Source organism: Balaenoptera borealis (genome assembly GCF_965194805.1).
Source record: "Balaenoptera borealis genome assembly, chromosome: 20".
NCBI classification, from domain to species: Eukaryota; Metazoa; Chordata; class Mammalia; order Artiodactyla; family Balaenopteridae; genus Balaenoptera; species Balaenoptera borealis.
Genome location: NC_138879.1, coordinates 34,730,340 through 34,747,782, shown reverse-complemented (window position 1 = coordinate 34,747,782; position 17,443 = coordinate 34,730,340). Strand labels below are relative to the sequence as shown.

The window sequence follows — 17,443 nt, the reverse complement described above, 5'->3', positions numbered from 1 at the left end:
AAAATCTAAAGCTACTGCTTGGCAACTTGCTGGCAACACCCAGGTCTTGTCTCTGAGCTTCCCACGGATCAGAGGAAGCAAGCTTCTCCCCCACTCACTTACCGAAAGCTAGAAACGTCACGGTGCCAGGTGCCGATGGGCTCCCTTCCTCTAGCGTGGCAGCCGAGACGCTGGAAACTAAGCTCACATCACTATTTCGTGGCCCTCCTCCTTCTCACCAAGGGAACCGTGATGAATTCTATGGCACACAACTGACTTGTTTACAAGCACGGCGGCAACATTCACCTTCCATTTGATAATCTGCCTTTAATCAGGGCCTAGGAAGATCCCTGGCCAACCAATCTCACCAGACACCCTCTTAAGGGCTCATCTTACAGACGACAGAGAAGAATAAAAGGGGAAAAGAGAGAACAGTGGAGTCCTAGCAAGAGAACCTTTTTTTTTTTTTTTTTAATGAATTCATTTCAAGTAAAAGTCCATTTTGTGCATGCAGCGGGGCCCACTCCGGAGTGATGAATGTGTGTGTGCAGAGGATGAGAAGGCAGATCAAACTCACAAGCTCGTAACCAAACTCCTAGAGGCCCGAAACACGGGACTGCCGGGAGCCCGGGCGCAAAATCCCTCTGCAAAAAAGGTCTCCGTGAAAAGCTCCACAGGGAGGCTGGCCTGGGGGAGCATCTCTCTCTCTGTCTTTTCACTTGACCGCAGAGAGAGGACTGCCAGGGTCATGGCCTGGCCCAGGTGACGTGCCTGAGTGCCTTCCCGCTCTTGAATTCCATGACTACTTCATGGTGCAGGTTCAAACCCACAGACCCTCAGCACGCGTACAAACCTTTCCCGTTCTTCCCGCACAGAAGCCACCTGCGGGGCTAGATCAGTGATTCTCAACCAAAGGTGACTGTGTCCGCCAGGAGACATCCGACAATGTCTGGAGACATGGTTAGGTGTCCCGGCTGGGGAAGGGGTGCCACGGGCGTCTAGTGGGTAGAGGGCGGGGATGCTGTAAAGCATCTTCCAGTGCACAGCGCAGCCCACCATACCCAAAGAGCTGTCCAGCCCAAAACGTCCACAGCGCCGAGGCTGAGAACCCTGGGCCAGAGCACTGAACGTAATCACACATCCACGCTCAATACAACCCTCCTCGGCCCCCACTCCTTCTATCACCGCTCTCTCCCATCACCTCACTAGATCAAGCAAGAATTAGAAACCGAACCGGAGCGATCTATAATCTGGATGCTGAGGACCACCCTCAGCTCTCGGCTGAGGGTCTGCACGGTTAGAACATCCCTCAGTGTCTGGCGAAAGCTGCTCTCAGACAGGGGTCAGAGAAAAGGCGGGGGGACCCAGGAGAAGTTGGGCTGCCAACCATCTCGAATTGACTGGGAAGTTACCCCTAACTGAGCAGATCCCACGCGTGTGAGGATGGGGGTGGATTCTGCAGAAAAGAGAGGAGGGCACAACGAACCTTCCAGGGCCTGGAAGCCCAGACAGCACACTGCAGCCCCTCCGTCCAAATGAGCAAAATTAACCGACTGGTATAAGGTCTGATACCTGCACAACCTCTGGCCTCTCCCAACAGCAACAGCCTGGCTGAACAGTTGGCACTGTGTAAGCACCTACTGAATGCCAGGCATCGTGCTAGGTGCTCTAGAGAAGATGTTTCAGTCCCCACAACCGCCAGGCAAGTCTATTAGTCTCACTTTACATATGACACACATGAGGCTCAGAGAGGTCATGTAACCTGGCCAAGTCACACAGCCAGGATTCAATGCCAGAACTGTCTCTAAGAGAGGCCCTATCTACCAAACCACATCGCCTCTCTTCTGCCAAACATGCCTCTGGAAGAGGGATGGAGAAATAAAGCAGGAAGAAGCCCCAAATCCGCCCTGGGCCTGCTCTCCCACACTCAGCCCTACTGCTGTTTGCAGAAGGGGATAGATAGTCTGACCACCTCCGTCTGGTCTATAGCGTCCCGCCAGGAAGCTGGCCCAGCACGATCCTCTCGCTCCGGGCTCTGTCCTGGGTGCTCTGACCCTGGGACTGATTTCACTCACAACCTGCTGAAACCTATATCCTGCCCCCTCCAGGTAGGGCCTGTGATGGAATCCATTTGATTGCATGTCATTAACAAAAGAACCCGGGCTGGCCACGCGTGCAACTGTGAGGGTTTAACGAGGCAGGGAGAGAGCTCTCTGATGCCCTAGTTAGGAGAAGAAAGGCCTAAAGTCCTAGAAGAGCCTCGAGCCTCTTACCTGTGCTGAAGCCCCAGCCCCCACCTGTGTTTGGACACCCAACACAAAGCAGAACATCAAACACCAAACACTAACCAACAAGTGCAGAACAGAAGCATGGGACCAACCAGGTCAGGGGAGAATCAACACCCAAGACCCTGGGATTGAGGAACTGGAGATCCTCCCTCTGAAAACTGTCCCTAAGGCTCCCTGTTCTCGCCGCGCCCCTTCCCCAGGGCTGGCCGCGAAGGATTTATGGAAGAGATGATCCACCAGCCAACCATACAGCACCCACACTCAGGTATGACAGGGCTTCCGAGCTCAGCAGCCCGTAAGATACTCGGGGTAGCCCCCGTGGGGCTCAGTGTTCACCGAGGGGAGCAGTGTTGAGCTTCTTTTCCCTGCGCGGCACTGATTTCCCACATGAACACGGGAAGGAGGCATCCTCGAGCTCCTCATGAGGCCCTTGCAAAGGGTCTTATTATGAAGGTTTAGAGAAGGAAGGGAGGGAGGGAGAGGGGGGGGAATAGAAAGGAAAGAAAGAGAAGGAGGAAGGAAGGGAGGGAGGGAGGGAGGGAGAGAAGGATGGAAGGAAGGAAGGGAGGGAAGGAAAGGAAGGAAGGAAAGGAAGGAAGGAAGGATGGAAGGAAGGAAGGAAGGGAAGGAAGGAAAGGAAGGAAGGAAGGGAGGGAAGGAAGGAAGGAAGGAAGGGAGGGAAGGAAGGAAGGAAGGAAGGGGCTTTTTGAGACTACTTATTTGCAGAATATTCTCAAGAGACCATGGATGTGCAGCGAACGGGGCTGCTAATTCCCAATGCCAAGAGAAATGTTACTCCAAAAACCTCTGCAGTCTCTCCAGGCTGGCCCCCCTCTTGGCCTCTGCTGTGTCGCCGAGCATTGCATTCTACCCTGCAGGACCCTGCACTTCCTAGCAGGCCTCATCCCACCGCGGCGTTTTAATGAGTGGTACCCGTGTCTCTTCCCAACGCTGCCTGCTCTCTACCAGAACACACCCTCCTAATTCTGTTTGTTCACTCTAAAGAAGGCGAGGGGTGGGGTTTACTGGGAGGTCATTTTGCCTTAGGAAAGGAAGAAATTAAGTTGAGGCCCACAGTGGGCTGGGGAATCCGCTCTCCATCAGACAGGCGACCTTGGGAAAGGTCAGTGGCAGCCCCTGGTTTCTGGAACCTGGATACCAAGGCATGGTCACCTCTGAGAAGCACAATTAGTAACAGTGGCACGCCGAACTCTTGTATGGGGTGCCTCTTAAACACTCCAGAGATCCGTCCAATTCCTCGCAGAACAGTGAAAAACAAAAGTGCTCTCAGCAGGAGGGGGAAGCCAGGAGGCGATTATGAGCAATTAGTAAATCAATGATTCTCAGAGACACTGATCTAGGCCAGCAGTTCTTATTAGTGACCCTCCAGGAAAATGCAAGGACACACCGCTTCAAGGAGAGGGAGGAAAAATCGCCACAAGCCACCTTCAGTTTTCCCCTCAAAACACTTAAAATCTGTGCTCAGTCTTTACTTTTTTATTATTTTTTAAATTCATTTGTATTGGAGTATAGTTGATTCTCAATGTTGTGTTAGTTTCAGGTGTGCAGCAGTGAATCAGTTATGCCTATGCATACAGCCACTCTTTTTAAGATTCTTTTCCCATATAGGTCATTACAGAGTATTGAGTAGAGTTCCCTGTGCTATACGATAGGTCCTTATTAGTTATCTGTTTTACATAGAGTAGTGTGTGTATGTCAACCCCAATCTCCCAATTTATCCCTCCCCCCCATCCTCCTTGGCAACCGTAAGTTTTCTACACCTGTGACTCTAGATTCCACATACAAGAGATATCATATGATATTTGTCTTTGCCTGACTTACTTCACTCAGTACGACAACCTCTAGGTCCATCCATGTCGCTGCAAATGACATTATTTCGTTCTTTTTTACGGTGCTCAGCCTTCACGGAAAAATCTATTTGTAAGTTATTTCTTTAAATGCCAAAAAACAAGTAAAACTACAGCCACCAGTTCTGTTGGTCCCCATGAAATTACTCTCCCCAAATCCTGGCAATGGGACAAGGAGTTAGGTGTCAGTCAAAAGAAAGAGAGAAAGAAAGAAAGAAAAAGAAGAGCAGAAGGAAGGGGGGAGGGGAAGAGGGAGGGAAGGAGAGAGAGAGAAAGCTACCCGGCGGGTGTGAACAGCAGGGCCCTTTCCTTGCCCTCACCAGGAAAGCGAGGTGGGGGGGGGGGGGGTAGAGAAAACCCATTGGGTCTCCACTCCCACTGCGTCCATGAAGGATGCAAAGGTATCGATGCCTGGGACAAAAAGTATCCTTCAGTATTTTTTTTTTTTTAACACAACCCCTCATCCTTCCAAACACCTGTTCAGGAAATCATATCGGCATGACAGAAAGTGCTAGGAGCCTTACTAACCGATAGGCAATCAGGAAAGAAAACATTTCTAAAAATATAATGATACTTGCTGGGAAAACAGGGTTCCGTTTACACAGAAATCCTCAGGAATACCTCTTCGGGGTACCTGTAACTGTTTTTAAACGTTCAGTTCTATACCACAGAATTCAAAACAGCTACTAAGAACACAGCAGCTTCCCAGGCACAAATATGGGGCTTCCACAAACGATTTTATTTGAAGGTTGCTAACAGCTCACAGCTATGCATACTCCCCTCTGCGCCTCTCCTCCGCTGAAAAGTGTCGTGCCGCCCCCTCCCATTTATTGTGTGTGTGTGGCTTTTTTTCTGATTTGCAAGCACCCAGAGAAGCGCCGAGGAATGGCGGGTCAATGCGAAAATGTAAAAATGCTAACTAGCCTCCTAAACAGAGCCCCGTCTATGCCACTGCAAACTTCTTTAATGGTTCATCTGTTTGGTTTCTGCCGGTTTGTTTATCTAGTTACTCCAAGCAGTTGGAAGAAGACAGCAAAAGAAAACAAAAACAAAGGCTTTCTTCCCAGGAGGGGAGAAAACGGGTATCCTTGAACCCAAAGAAGTCCCCTCCCCTGCCTACCCTCGCCTCGCTGAAAGTTAGCTGCTCCCTAACCTTGAAAACAGAGTATGTTCGAGCCGCTCCTGGCTCAACAATCAAGTTGAGGAATCCTTATCTTAAAAGGCGAGTCCCAGCTGAGGGATGCAAATCATCTTTTAAAAGTTGGAAAGAAGAAACTTCTGAGAAACCGAAGCTACTCTGTGCACCGAAACCTTCCGTCCCTTCCTCCTACAAGGCTCCTAGAAAGGGGAGGGGTTAAGGGCAAAAACAAATCCAAAACCTGATCCCTGCTCAGCTCAGAGCCTCAATAAATTGTTACCAACTTGCCTCCCCAAATCCTCCACCTCTCTCCTCCCATTCCCACCAAGCAGCTGCCTCCCCCAGTGCGGGCAGGAGATGGCACCCTTAAGCCCTCCCCCCCATGCTTCTCATCTCTATGGTGACCAGAAACACTCTTCACTCGGATAAACAGGAATCCCAAACTTAAAAACTTTCTTCTTCCCAATAACTGTCTTTGACCATACTTTAATTAAATGATTTCTTTAAAAATTGGGGTCAGGAGATTTCCCTGGTGGTCCAGTGGTTAAGACTCCACGCTTCCACTTCAGGCGGCACGGGTTTGACCCCTGGTTGGGGAACTAAGATCCCACATGCCGCGGCCACAAAAAAAAAATTGGGGTCAGAGCGTTTTATGTGTGATTACAGTCAAACCACACCACCCCATCTCCTCCTTCAACCAGCCTTACCCACCCCCAGTCACTTAAAAACATGTATATTTTCTGGATTTCAAAGCCAGCTGTGGCTACACAGCTGCAGGCAACAAACTTGTCAAGAGAAAACACACTTACACACACCTGTAAAATACATATCTGGAGCACACAGGTTTATTTTTTGTTTGGAGTGAGAGACATGAGTGCGAGTCCTGGTCCAGCGGCTGAACTGCAAACACCGTGGGGGCAGGGCTGGGGACAAGCACAGGCCTGGGCCTTAAGGACGCCTGAAACCAGGGCCACCTGGGAACCTCACAGCCAGGCGTCGCCCGGATAACCCCTCGGGGTGGAGGGCCGGAGGGGCCTTCATTAAAGAGAAGCAAGTCCACAAGGATGAAAAGAAACCAACACCCCAACACCGCTCAACTCTGCAGGCCCCTTTTTAGAATGAAAAAGGAAAATAAACCTTGGGCCGTGCTGATCAGGGCATCAGAGCAATGGGCTTCCCCGCTGAGAGCCGCCCTGAACACACTTGAAATCGCCTAAAGTTGCCTATTTTTGTTGGCCTCACGCCCCTTTAAGAGTGCTTGCAAATACAGAGCGATAGATATTTCCTAACCGAAGGGTCTCCTGAGAAGGAACAGAGCCCCGCTGGGCACACTGTGAACGCCTCCCGAGTCCCCACCGACCTGCCACCTCAGCTGGGAGCCCCCAGGCTCCGGGAACGCACCCCTCCCCCCTACCAACGACCATGCTTCTGGGGCGGCCACGTGTGTCCTCCACCCTTTCACATCCTCCACCAACTCTGATGACTCGAGCCAAATGTTCTCTTCCCATTCGCTGCCTTTCCAGGGTCTAGATGGAGTTTTTTTTGTCACTGTTGTGTGTTGTGGTTTCGAGACTTTTTTGGTTTGGGGGATTTCGAAGAAGACCCTTCTCTGCTAGCCCTTCTTTATTTTGTATCTAAATACATGTTCACATGCTCTTTGAGTCGCTTAAGGCTTGGCATCCGTCTCAAACACATCTATAATGGATCAGGAGGCAAAATCTGTTTCTCATTATCACAGACAAATCAAGCCCCCCTGAGCTGGAGAAAAAGATAGGAGCTCTGGTTAAGGGTCCGGGACACAAAATGACTTCTGGGTCCTCCTGCCCACAGAGGAAGCATTTCAGCCCCAGGGGCTGACATTACTGCCTGATGCCTCTGCTTATAAACTTCCCAGCCACCCACTCTGGAGAGTTTACAGGTGGGGACTCCACAACTAGTGTTCTCTAGAAATCCTGGCGAGTTTGAAAGCGAAAGAAGGGGAGTAGGGAGAGGCCCAAGAGCTCCCTCTCCCCGCAAAAAAGGCGAGCCCTGACATAGAGAACACAGCTGTGGGAAGATGAAAAACATTTTATTGTCTAAAGAGCAACAGAGGGTTGCCGGACATGGGCAATTTAAAATTAAATACAACTCCAGTCACAGCCGTTGGCAGTTAAAGGTGAGCACATTCTTTCAAAAGCAGAATCATCCTTGCCAGAAGGGTTGCCTTCCACTCAGGGATCCAGATGCCTCCTCAATTATTAAAGCTTTAATAGGTGGCCACTCAACTGCCCTGGACGGCAAAGCCTCTTCTACGACGTATTTTCTTAGGAAAAAAAAAAAAAGTTTTGCCCTCCCGCTCCGTCCACAAAGCATAAAGTAAACGCTTTAGGGAAGGTGAGTAGTATCTTGTCACTGAGGTAAAGGACTCAATTATAAAACCTTCAGAAGGACTCTCAAGGCACATCTACCTACGGTGACAGCGACTTAACGCAAAACCGAAAGACAGGCTAAAACATTTCCCCCTACACACCCTTTCCTACTCCCCTCCCACCTTTGCAGAACACAGAGGGGAGAGAGGAAGCAGGGAAGGGGGCGCCCTGAGACCTGGACACTCCTCTGACCTGAAGCAGCATCCTTTCCTCCTGAAAGATGAGCCGGCCACACACGTGCTGTTTGATCACACCGGCGAGAATCGGGGATTGGAAGCCCGCACTAATTTTAGGATGGGATTCACTGTGCAGCCGGGGTGGGTGGCGGGGAGGCAGGCATTCTCCGGGCCTCTGCCTTGTCTCAGTGCAAAATGAACACCCTGCAGGATGGCCCCTCGGAGGAGCAGCAAGGCTTGCAAAGAGAAATTTCCAGACTCCTGCTATCTGGGAATCCTTGGGAAACATGGGGCTGGCCTCCAGGCTGCTTTCCAGCCTCTCCGAAGCCCTTTGTGAGCGTTTCCGTCTAAGCGCTCCCTCCGATCGCAAGACCAAACACGCCTCGTCTGAAACGAACCCCAGTGACCCCAAGCAAAGACACGAGACCCCAAGGTCACCAGGGAAGGGACACCAACGCAGCCTGCAACCGAGCCTCATCTCCCGGCTTTGATCTCAGAGGAAATAAAGCCAGAGCAGTCAGCGCAGGGACAAACTGCCAATGCTGATGTCCCCAGTCGGCCACTTCAACCTGGCTCTACGGAACATCCGAACTGAAGACGCATTTCAGATTGTGTTTTATCTCCACCACGCTCCTCCACCTCCGTCCCGGGCATCCTTTGTCTGCTCCTGGCCCTGATTTCTCCCCGAGTTACCCCACGGAGCAGGTCTGTTGCTGGGCAGCTCTGGCAGTTTTCAGTCAACCTGACTGCTTTACTCCAGAAGGTCCTTTTTACACAAAAGGCCTCACTGAGGCAGAAGGGCTCACCTTTGATTTGCTCACCTCTCACATGTAAAGATGGCTCGAGGCCTCTGCTGAGCACGGCTGCACTCGGGGAACGCCTGAAATGCAGTCTGTTGGGAAACAAGGCTTTTTAAAGCGTTCTCTGGAAGGCATGATCCTAGCTTGGGTTCTGCTGGAAGGGAGAGCTAAGTGGAAAGGGCTGCAGCAGAATCAGCCCAGGAGAACCCAGCCAGAGAGGGAGCAGCAAGGCCGGTTTGCTGGGAGGCACTGGGAGAGGGAACCAGAGGCAAAGATACACGCCCTGAAACACCCTATGTGTTTTTGTAGCATTTATGATCATCGTCCTCCAATAATGGATGCTGTAATAAGTTGTTTAATGGATATGTCCCCTGCCAGATGCAAACGCAGGGACTGTACCCCACTCCCCAGCTGTGGTCTGACTCGGGGTCAGAGCTCCAGTCACTTGCTGTGTGGTGAGCCAATCAGTCTTTCACCCCATCCTCCTCCGCATGGTGAACTCCGGACCGTAAGGAACAATTTGCCCCGCCCCACAAAAGCCAAGCTGCCTAACTGCTCCCACACTTCCTTCGACTTGGAGGATCTCTCCTCTCGAGATGCAGCTCCCGGAGGCCTCCTCTGATAGGCCTGCCCTGCCCTGCCCTCTCCTCCTCTGTGCCCCTCCTGTGCATGGTCCAGACAAGCCGGGCCACTGTCCCCACCCTAGCACCCTGCCTGGTTTATACACCTGCCTCCCTCCAGCCTGGGAGCTGGGAGGGCAGGGCCAGTGCCTGAGTCTGAGTCTCTACAGGGCCCGACAGCACCCTAAGAGACTATGTTTGCCCAATACATGGCCTGGGCTGTGCTCATCTGCATAGACCCCCTTTTTCCCCTCCCACAAGATGCTTTCTGCCACACTCCCTCCTTCTATCCTCCCTTCAAGAGAATAACAGTAATAGTATACCCACACCTCCTAAGGCTTTTCCACCTACAACACCTAATCAGACCCGCCCCCGAAAAGGAAGTCAGGCTGCAGCGGGTGGGAGCCGGCTGGCCACATGATGCCACGTCCACCGCTCCTCGGGGCAGGTGGCCGAAGAGGGCTGGACCCGCCCCCACTGCAGACATTCCTCCTGCACACACCAGGCATGAGAAACAGGTGCTGGTGCCTGTTTTTCACCAAGAGGGGAGGACTGTGGGAGAGGAAGCAATCAAAAGACAGACCCTTTTGTCTGCCCAACACACTTAACATTCTGAAATCGCTAATGGCCTTTGACCAGCCCTGCCTCAGTCAAGCGAGGCCTCTGAATTTCAGAGAGTACCAGACGTGGGCTTCCAAAATCTAATGTGAGTCTCCACATCACTTGGCGATTGGCCCTCCTTTTCTCCCTCTTCCCTCCTGCTGCAGCTGAGATGTCACACAAGGGGAGGATGCAGTCCCCACACCCGTGGGTAGTCTGGTGCCCGGGAACACAGGTGGGCCCACCCCACAGCTTCCTCTGCCCTGCAGGGTACAAAAGGCAGCCGGGGACCACACCCTGGGCAGTGGCGGATCGCAGCCCGGGTATGTCGTCATCTAAGCTCTGGACCAGGCATCTCAGGCAGACGTCACCTCCTTGACCGCAAATCTCCCTCCGCAGGAGGCTCTGTCCAAATCAGAACGTCAATCTGTGCAGCGCGGATGTCTTCTGGAGGTGGCCACACCTTGGCGAATGTCTCGGGCACCTTCAGTCGGACCTCTGCAGAGTTGTTCACAGTAAAAGCAGCTCCCACTTATCAAAGTGCCAACCACGCCCCAGACACCACGCTGAGCTCTTTATGAACACTCTCAGGCAATCCTAGCAACAACCCTGTAAGGGAAATACTAGTCTTACATTATCCCACTTTACAGATGGGGAAATTGAGGGCCAGCAAAGTTAAGTGAACTTCCCAAAGTCCCACAGCTACGAAATTATTAGGCCAGAAAGAAAACTCTAAGACTGCCCGCCTCCTAAGCCTATTCTCTCAAACCCTAAGCGCAGCTGGTTCCCACCACATACTCCCCCATCTTTCCTCAGTCTACAGATGAGGAAACGGAGGCAGAGGGCTGCAAGGCAACTAGCCCAAGGTCAAGTTCAGCTACTCAGCACCGAGCTAAGAAGGAGAAGCCAGCCCTCTCCGGCTGCTCCTGGAACATTCACATCCGTGGTCAGCGGCCCTCCCTCCTGCCCACTCCACGCCTGGCAAAAGGAAAACCAACCCAAACCCACAGGCTAAAGAAGAAAGGTCCCTCATGTGATCCAACCTGAAGCGAGCAGCTCACTTGCTGTCTAGGGCTCCTCTCCCCTAACTGGACAGTGGAGCTTGCTGGCTCTCTCTGTCCTTGTCCTTTCTGCCACCCTCCCCAAAAAGACTGAGTAAGCACTGGTACGGCTTGGAAGCAAGAACCTAGCGCCTCAGCACATAATGAAGCATCTGCCTGTGACCTGGCACTAACAGGGGCACTTGCCTCAGAGAAATTCAAGCATCACCCAATTTGGAAACTAAGGAAATGAGTCGTGCCTCTTTGAGGACCTTCCCTTACAGAGAAGGAAACTGAGGCAAAGAGCAGTGGCGGCAAACCGGTCACGGCCCCACGATGCTGGGGACAGGGAGAGGTTAGACAGAGTCAGAACTTCTTCCGGACCCGGATGCCCAGCTCTCGTCACGTTCCTCCCTGAAGGCCCAGGAGAATCTGTTTCATTTCTTTAAGAGACAGGCCCTCATCCCTTTCTCTCTCTCTCTCTCTTTATTCCCTTGGCTTTTAAACCCAGAAACTTTCACCAAAAGCAGGCACGTGCAAAAACAAGCCACCTTTGTCACGACATGAAGCTCCCTCATCAAGCCACTGAGGTCTAAACTGGCTCCTAATTAATATTAACCCTCCAAATCAGAGTCATGCTCAGAAAACCTTGGATGAAGAGACACAGGGCGGGAGAGGAGTCTCCAATTTTCTTCTTACTTCATCTGGAAAATTAAGAGCACCGCTGATTTGAACAAGAAATCATCAAGGAAAGCAATCACAACTCCACACGGCCCGTAGCGCGATGGACTTGGATGTATATAACCTGCCACTCTCATGCCCTGAAATTAAAATGACTGTGGCAAGAATAGCAATGATGGCCTGGGTTTGTCCCTCCTCCTTCATCCTTAGCAAACATAAAAACCCCAATGGAAGAGTCTGGAGGAGATCAGGCTAGAGATCTTCCTTGTGGCTGTCACAGTAAACCAGCAGAAAACTGGTCGAAGACCACACCTCAGTCCACCAGAGGCAGGCGTCCCCCAAGGCTCTTTACCTACAGGATAATGACGGGTGCAGTGAACACAGAGCACTGGAGGGGGAGGGGTGTCTGGAGACCCTCCACTCCAGACCCAACATTTATTTGCTGTTTCTGCATTAATTACAATAAACTGCTTCATAGCCTAGCGATCACTTAATGGAGCAGCAAATATGGCTTTTTCCCTATAATTAGTCAATGTAATCTACTACTAGTTCCCTCCTCCAGGCCACCCCTTTCCATCCTCTACATGCTAACACTCACACACACCCCATTCCCCCAGCCCAGGATCCACTTAAAATCATAATCTTGCTCTCCGTTTCCAGCAACACCTGGCCGGTGGATTCCTCCTGCGAAATACGAAGTGGAGGGGACGAATTTGGAAATGAGCAAAAAGATGAGGACAGGCAAACTGCAGGTGCCCTAAGATGTTGGGGGCTCTCCCATCCCCCACAGAAGATTTGAGGGTCAGGGACCCAGCAGGCGATAGCTGGGACCCGTGGGCATTTCCTGGAGCACTGCCAAACAGACTCCCACTCACATGACTGAACCCACGGGCTCGTGGATCAAAACCTAATATTTCAAGTCCCCAAGTAAAAGTTCTGTGAAAAGGTCACACCCCCCCATCCCAAGGTTCTCCCTCCCTCCCAACTGTCCTCACTCACAGCTGGGAGCCCATCTTTCCCTGAAGTTATTCCTTCCTTCTAAGCATCCCCCAAACCTCTTCAACCACCCAGCCAGTGCTTCTAGGGACCACCGGGGGTCAAAGGAACAAGCCCACCTTCAAAGACTTGCCGACTCCATCTAAGGTTCCTGACAAAATAAAAGTACTGCCTTAACGCTTGAAAATTTGGGTAGATTGAGGCTACCAACATCCCTTTCTTAAGATCTGCTTCTCTCCACTCAGCGCGCTAAGGACTTATCAGCTGACTTTTATTCGCATCTCCAGTAAGAACAGAACATTGTGCATCTCCCTCAGTTTCAAGATACAAAAGAAAAAAAAAAAATTCCCTGGTCACGGGGAAGAAATTAACATGTTCTGAGTGTCAACCATACACCAGGTGCCTTATCTACAGTGTCTCATTTCAGACCCACAACTCTATCATCCAGTTTTTTAGGTGCAGAATTGAAGCTCAGAAAAGTGTGGACACCTTTCTAAGGTCACAGAGTTAGTGCAGCGAGATTCAGACTAGGTCCCTGTGAGCCCAAAGGCCGTGCTCCTATCAAAGCACAAGCCTCGTGTGTTACAGCACAAGCGCTTGTCCGGATCCAAATCACATGCAATTCCACTCAAGTCGTATATATTCACATACGAACACAATCCACGTGTGTGTGTATATATGCTCTTTTGTAGTTCTCGAATATTACATTTAAAAAAATAGTAAGGCAGAAGACTGCTGCCCTTAAAACAATTCTCCAACTACCAAGGCAGTCATTTTGCCAAACCTGCCATAGGACATCACCCTTCCTGACAACATGGTAACTCACATGTCATAGCGCTGTGTGCCAGACACTGTCCTTAACACTTTAAATGTTAAGTCATGTAATCCTCACAACAGCCCCACGAAGGCAACACTACCTCCATTTTACAGATGACAAAACTAAGGCACAGAATATCTAGATAACTTGCTCAAGGTCACATAGCTGTTAAGTGGCAGAGCAAGGATTCAAACTCAGCCTAGTTCCAGAGCCCATGCTCTTAAACATTAAGCCATACCACCTCAATAGAAAGGAATAAAAATAACAAAGTCAATGATTCAATGCAGGGTGGGGGATGGAGTGAGATCAGGCCTACATTTGGAGCTTTTCCCCCATATTTTCAGCCCCAAACCTGTATGACCCCAACTCATTCCCAAGCTGTTCTCACGATTTCTCTAACATGAATAATTGTTCTATTCAAGCTCTCCTGTCAGTATCTAAGACAAGAGCCCAGAGGGTCTGAGGAGCCGGTCTCTAGGCAGCTTTTAAAGCCCCTGCACAGGGGGAGATGTTTGAGGATGTTTAAGTTCAAACCCCCAAAGCACTTCCCGACACTTGGGGGATTTTGTCTAGATAGCCCTGAAAAATGGTCATTTCCCATAAGCACAATCAGTCCTTCTCCGGGGATGCCCGGGGGGTCTGATCATTCTCACTCCATCATCTCTTACAGCTTGGGGAAGAACTCAGGTGACTGTTTCCACGGTACCTTCTGCTTAATCCACTGGGGTCATGCTGAAGAGGGGCAGCGAGGAGAACTAACGCTGTGAATGCACAGGCTTTGAGCAAACAGGATGATGTGGCGATAAAGGCAATCACAACATGCTAACATGGCAGCGAGCCAAACGCGAGCTGCCCGGGCAGGACTTGTGCTCAAAAGCACTTTAATAGAATTCTTTCAGCAAGTGCAGCAGAAAAATTCATAATGAGGTTCCCCCTCCCCACTGTGTCAGTCAGGTTCTACAGTTGTGTGGATCCAGTGAAAAATCACTTTTAACAAGGATATGGGACACGTACGGACGTTAACCTGAACATCGTGTACTGCAGGGAAAAACAATGATCAAATCCGTGGATTTTTATTTTCAAAGTGATTTAAGTAAGGCGTTCTGCCATAATCAGCTTTACTACCCCTATTAGCACAGGAAAACAAGTTCTGAACCTGGCTCCCTAGTGAAAAACGCAAAATTTGTATAATTAAAATTATACTTGTGAAATTCAAACACACTTTAATTTCCTAAGGGTCCCCTAATCAAGTCAGAAGTTCTTACTAAAACCAATTATCTGCTTTGAAAACAGAAGAGGAAACAGATACATGTAGCAGTCTTGTGGAGATTCACAGCCCAATCTTTTCCTAGGTTCAAGCATCCTAATTTGATCCTTTTTCCCCAGGTGAAAGAGACAATGAACCTGGCTGGCTTTTATTAAGTGTTATGTGTGTAAGTTTAACCATTTTTGTTTGCCTTTAGCTACAAAAATGACACATTCAAGAGATATTCCAGAGGGAACTGAGTTGAAAGGAAAAAAAAACAAAAAACAAAAACAGGCATGTGCCAATAAATACACACTGTATTTCCACCCACCCACCCCACTCCAAGATTTTTTTTCTTAAAGATCTCACAGCAGATTTTCAAACACTTGCCCATTACTCTTTAGAAGGCTCATGTCAACACTAGGATGAGGAATCAGATAGAGATTCCAGCCTCATTTCTGGTAGTGCCTGACAACCGGGCCAGGTACGCCCTCCCAAGGTCCTATCCAGTAAGGCAGCAAGACCCAGGCTCCTCACCTCCTTACCAGGTAATCTACCTGAAATGTTGCAGCTTTTCTGGAGTAACTGGAAATTCTTGCACAAGAGCAACATGGAAATACTCTCTAAGGCACTAAAATATTTAAGAAGCAGTTGTTGCAATGTTCCATCTATACCATCAATATGAAATGTTATCAGGCTAGGGCTTTAAAAAAAAAAAAAAAGCCATTGGCCAACAGGCCTTCTCTTCCTGCCTCCCTGGAATCCATCTCAGAGATGAGGATATTGACTTTTCACACTCTTGGCCCTGGTGCTCCAAGGTGGCCTCACCAGCCACCCACCCAGGCCCCCAGCAGATGCTCAGAAGGTAAAACAAAATGCCTCCCGGTTGAAAACTTGACTTTTCAGTAAGTGGGAATACAGCCCTCGCCACACATGGCCTCTCGAGGGTGGAGAATACTGCAGCCACCTGAGCAGGATTTGGTGTTACAACTTTCATTGGAAGATAGGAAACTCGAGTGTGTCGTGCACACACACACACACGTGTGCAGAAGGAGACACGCTCAGCAGAGGGCAAGTCCTGGGAACCGCTCTACCTCGCTGGACAGTTGCCCCCCTCCCACCGGAGCCGTCACCTCATTAATGTCACTCAGCATCACGTTTTGCTACACTAGGTCTTTCTGCACTCTGTTCCTGCATGCAGCCCGAAGCCAGCTGCCATTGTAAACTTCTGCTCCTTGGGAAACTATCAAAAGCTTGAATTGGAGAAAAGAAAAAAAAAAAAACTTTCCGAGGGCCTCTCTGCTCACACTTTCCCCTCCTCCAGTTTCTTCTCTTTGGTGCTTTATTCAAAATCACTACACACACAAACCATACTCTGAAAGTCACTTACAACAGGCCGGCTTTAAGAAGAAAAAAAAAAGCTAGCGATTGCAGGGGCCTATCTATTTGCAATTGCCCAAAGAGAATAATTCATTTCGGTGGAGGATACAGATGAAGCCCTGAATACATTCCCACACCGTTTTCTGCCCTTCAAAACAATAAAAATGTAAAAACCCAGACGAAAGAAGGCCTGGGGTGGCATGAACAGACTCTCTTGACCCCCAAGGAATTTATTCTCCTGGATCTTCTAAAGCACTCTGTCCCCAGAATGCATCATCAAGACCATTTTATTAGATTTTTCTAAACCCTTGAAATTGTCACATAATTGAAACAGAAACAGCAATTTAGAGCTCTGAATGGATTTCTTAAAAAGAAGACTCTGGGCTGGCCCAATATCCCCTCCTTGGCCGCTGTTGTCCCTAACCTAAATTTAAGGCCCTTGCGTACAAAACCCTATTTATCTTTTAAATCCTCCCCTGCCATAAAAGTTACATGTTCCCCTAATGCCTTAGATTTCAGGACATTTGGGTGAAACTCATCCCAGACAACAGGCTAAAAAAAGAATCCATTAGCATTAACTTGCCTGTCACAGCCAGTGACAAATAAATGAATGTGATGCTTTCAGATCAGTCATTGGTGGAACTACCCCCAGGCAGATAAAGACCAGGACTGGGAGACAGAAGGCTCACAGGGACACCTCTCACACAGCAGTGTCTCGGCTGTCCCCCGGCTGCTCCCCAGGACTCCACTCTCAGAAGCAGCAAAAACAGGCATCAGATGCAGAAAAGGAAATGCGTTCCCAATGCCCATGGAGCATCCCCAAGATAAAGGATGCTCCCTTCGAGAGCCAGGACCCCAGGAGGAGACCGAGCCACTGACATAGAATTTCCCAAATCTCAACGTGCTGTTCTATCCATCACCCCTAGAAAGGGCCAACGGTACCAATCAACCCATGAGCTACTAGGTAAGGGCCTGTTACAATCTGGGCAGTGCCGTCTCCGGGGACGGTAACAGATGACTACACTGGACCCTCTATGTGCAGATATCACCCTAGGCCCTTCATAAGTGTTAACCTACTTAATTCCCTGAACAATTCTAGGATGTAGGAAATATTAAAATCCTCATTTTACAGATGAAGAAACGCAGGCACAAAACCATTAAGTGATTTGTCTAAAACTCCGTAGCTGGTAAGTGGCATTTAACTGTGCTAAACAGGTTCTTAAAAAATAGGCAATAGAAACTAACTTGAAACTTCCTGACCAGAGGAGAACAAATGCGACTCCTCAGCCTGAGCGTTTTATAATAGTCAGGCAAAGCGCAAGAACCTAAAATCTACCCACTCGTGTTAGATGCAGTGGGGCTGAGTGGTTAAGAGGGCAAAGGGACTTGGGATTCAGACAGACTTC

At 49.8% G+C, this 17,443-nt stretch overlaps 1 protein-coding gene and 1 long non-coding RNA gene across 15 annotated transcripts in view; both read right to left on the bottom strand.

Annotated features, from left to right (window-relative positions):
- Positions 1-17,443, bottom strand: part of MSI2 (musashi RNA binding protein 2) — a 391,787-nt gene that overhangs the window by 360,994 nt on the left and 13,350 nt on the right. The gene's annotated exons all lie outside the window — the stretch shown is intronic.
- LOC309618354 overlaps positions 1-17,443 on the bottom strand; it is a 34,208-nt gene that overhangs the window by 9,206 nt on the left and 7,559 nt on the right. The window lies entirely within an intron of this gene.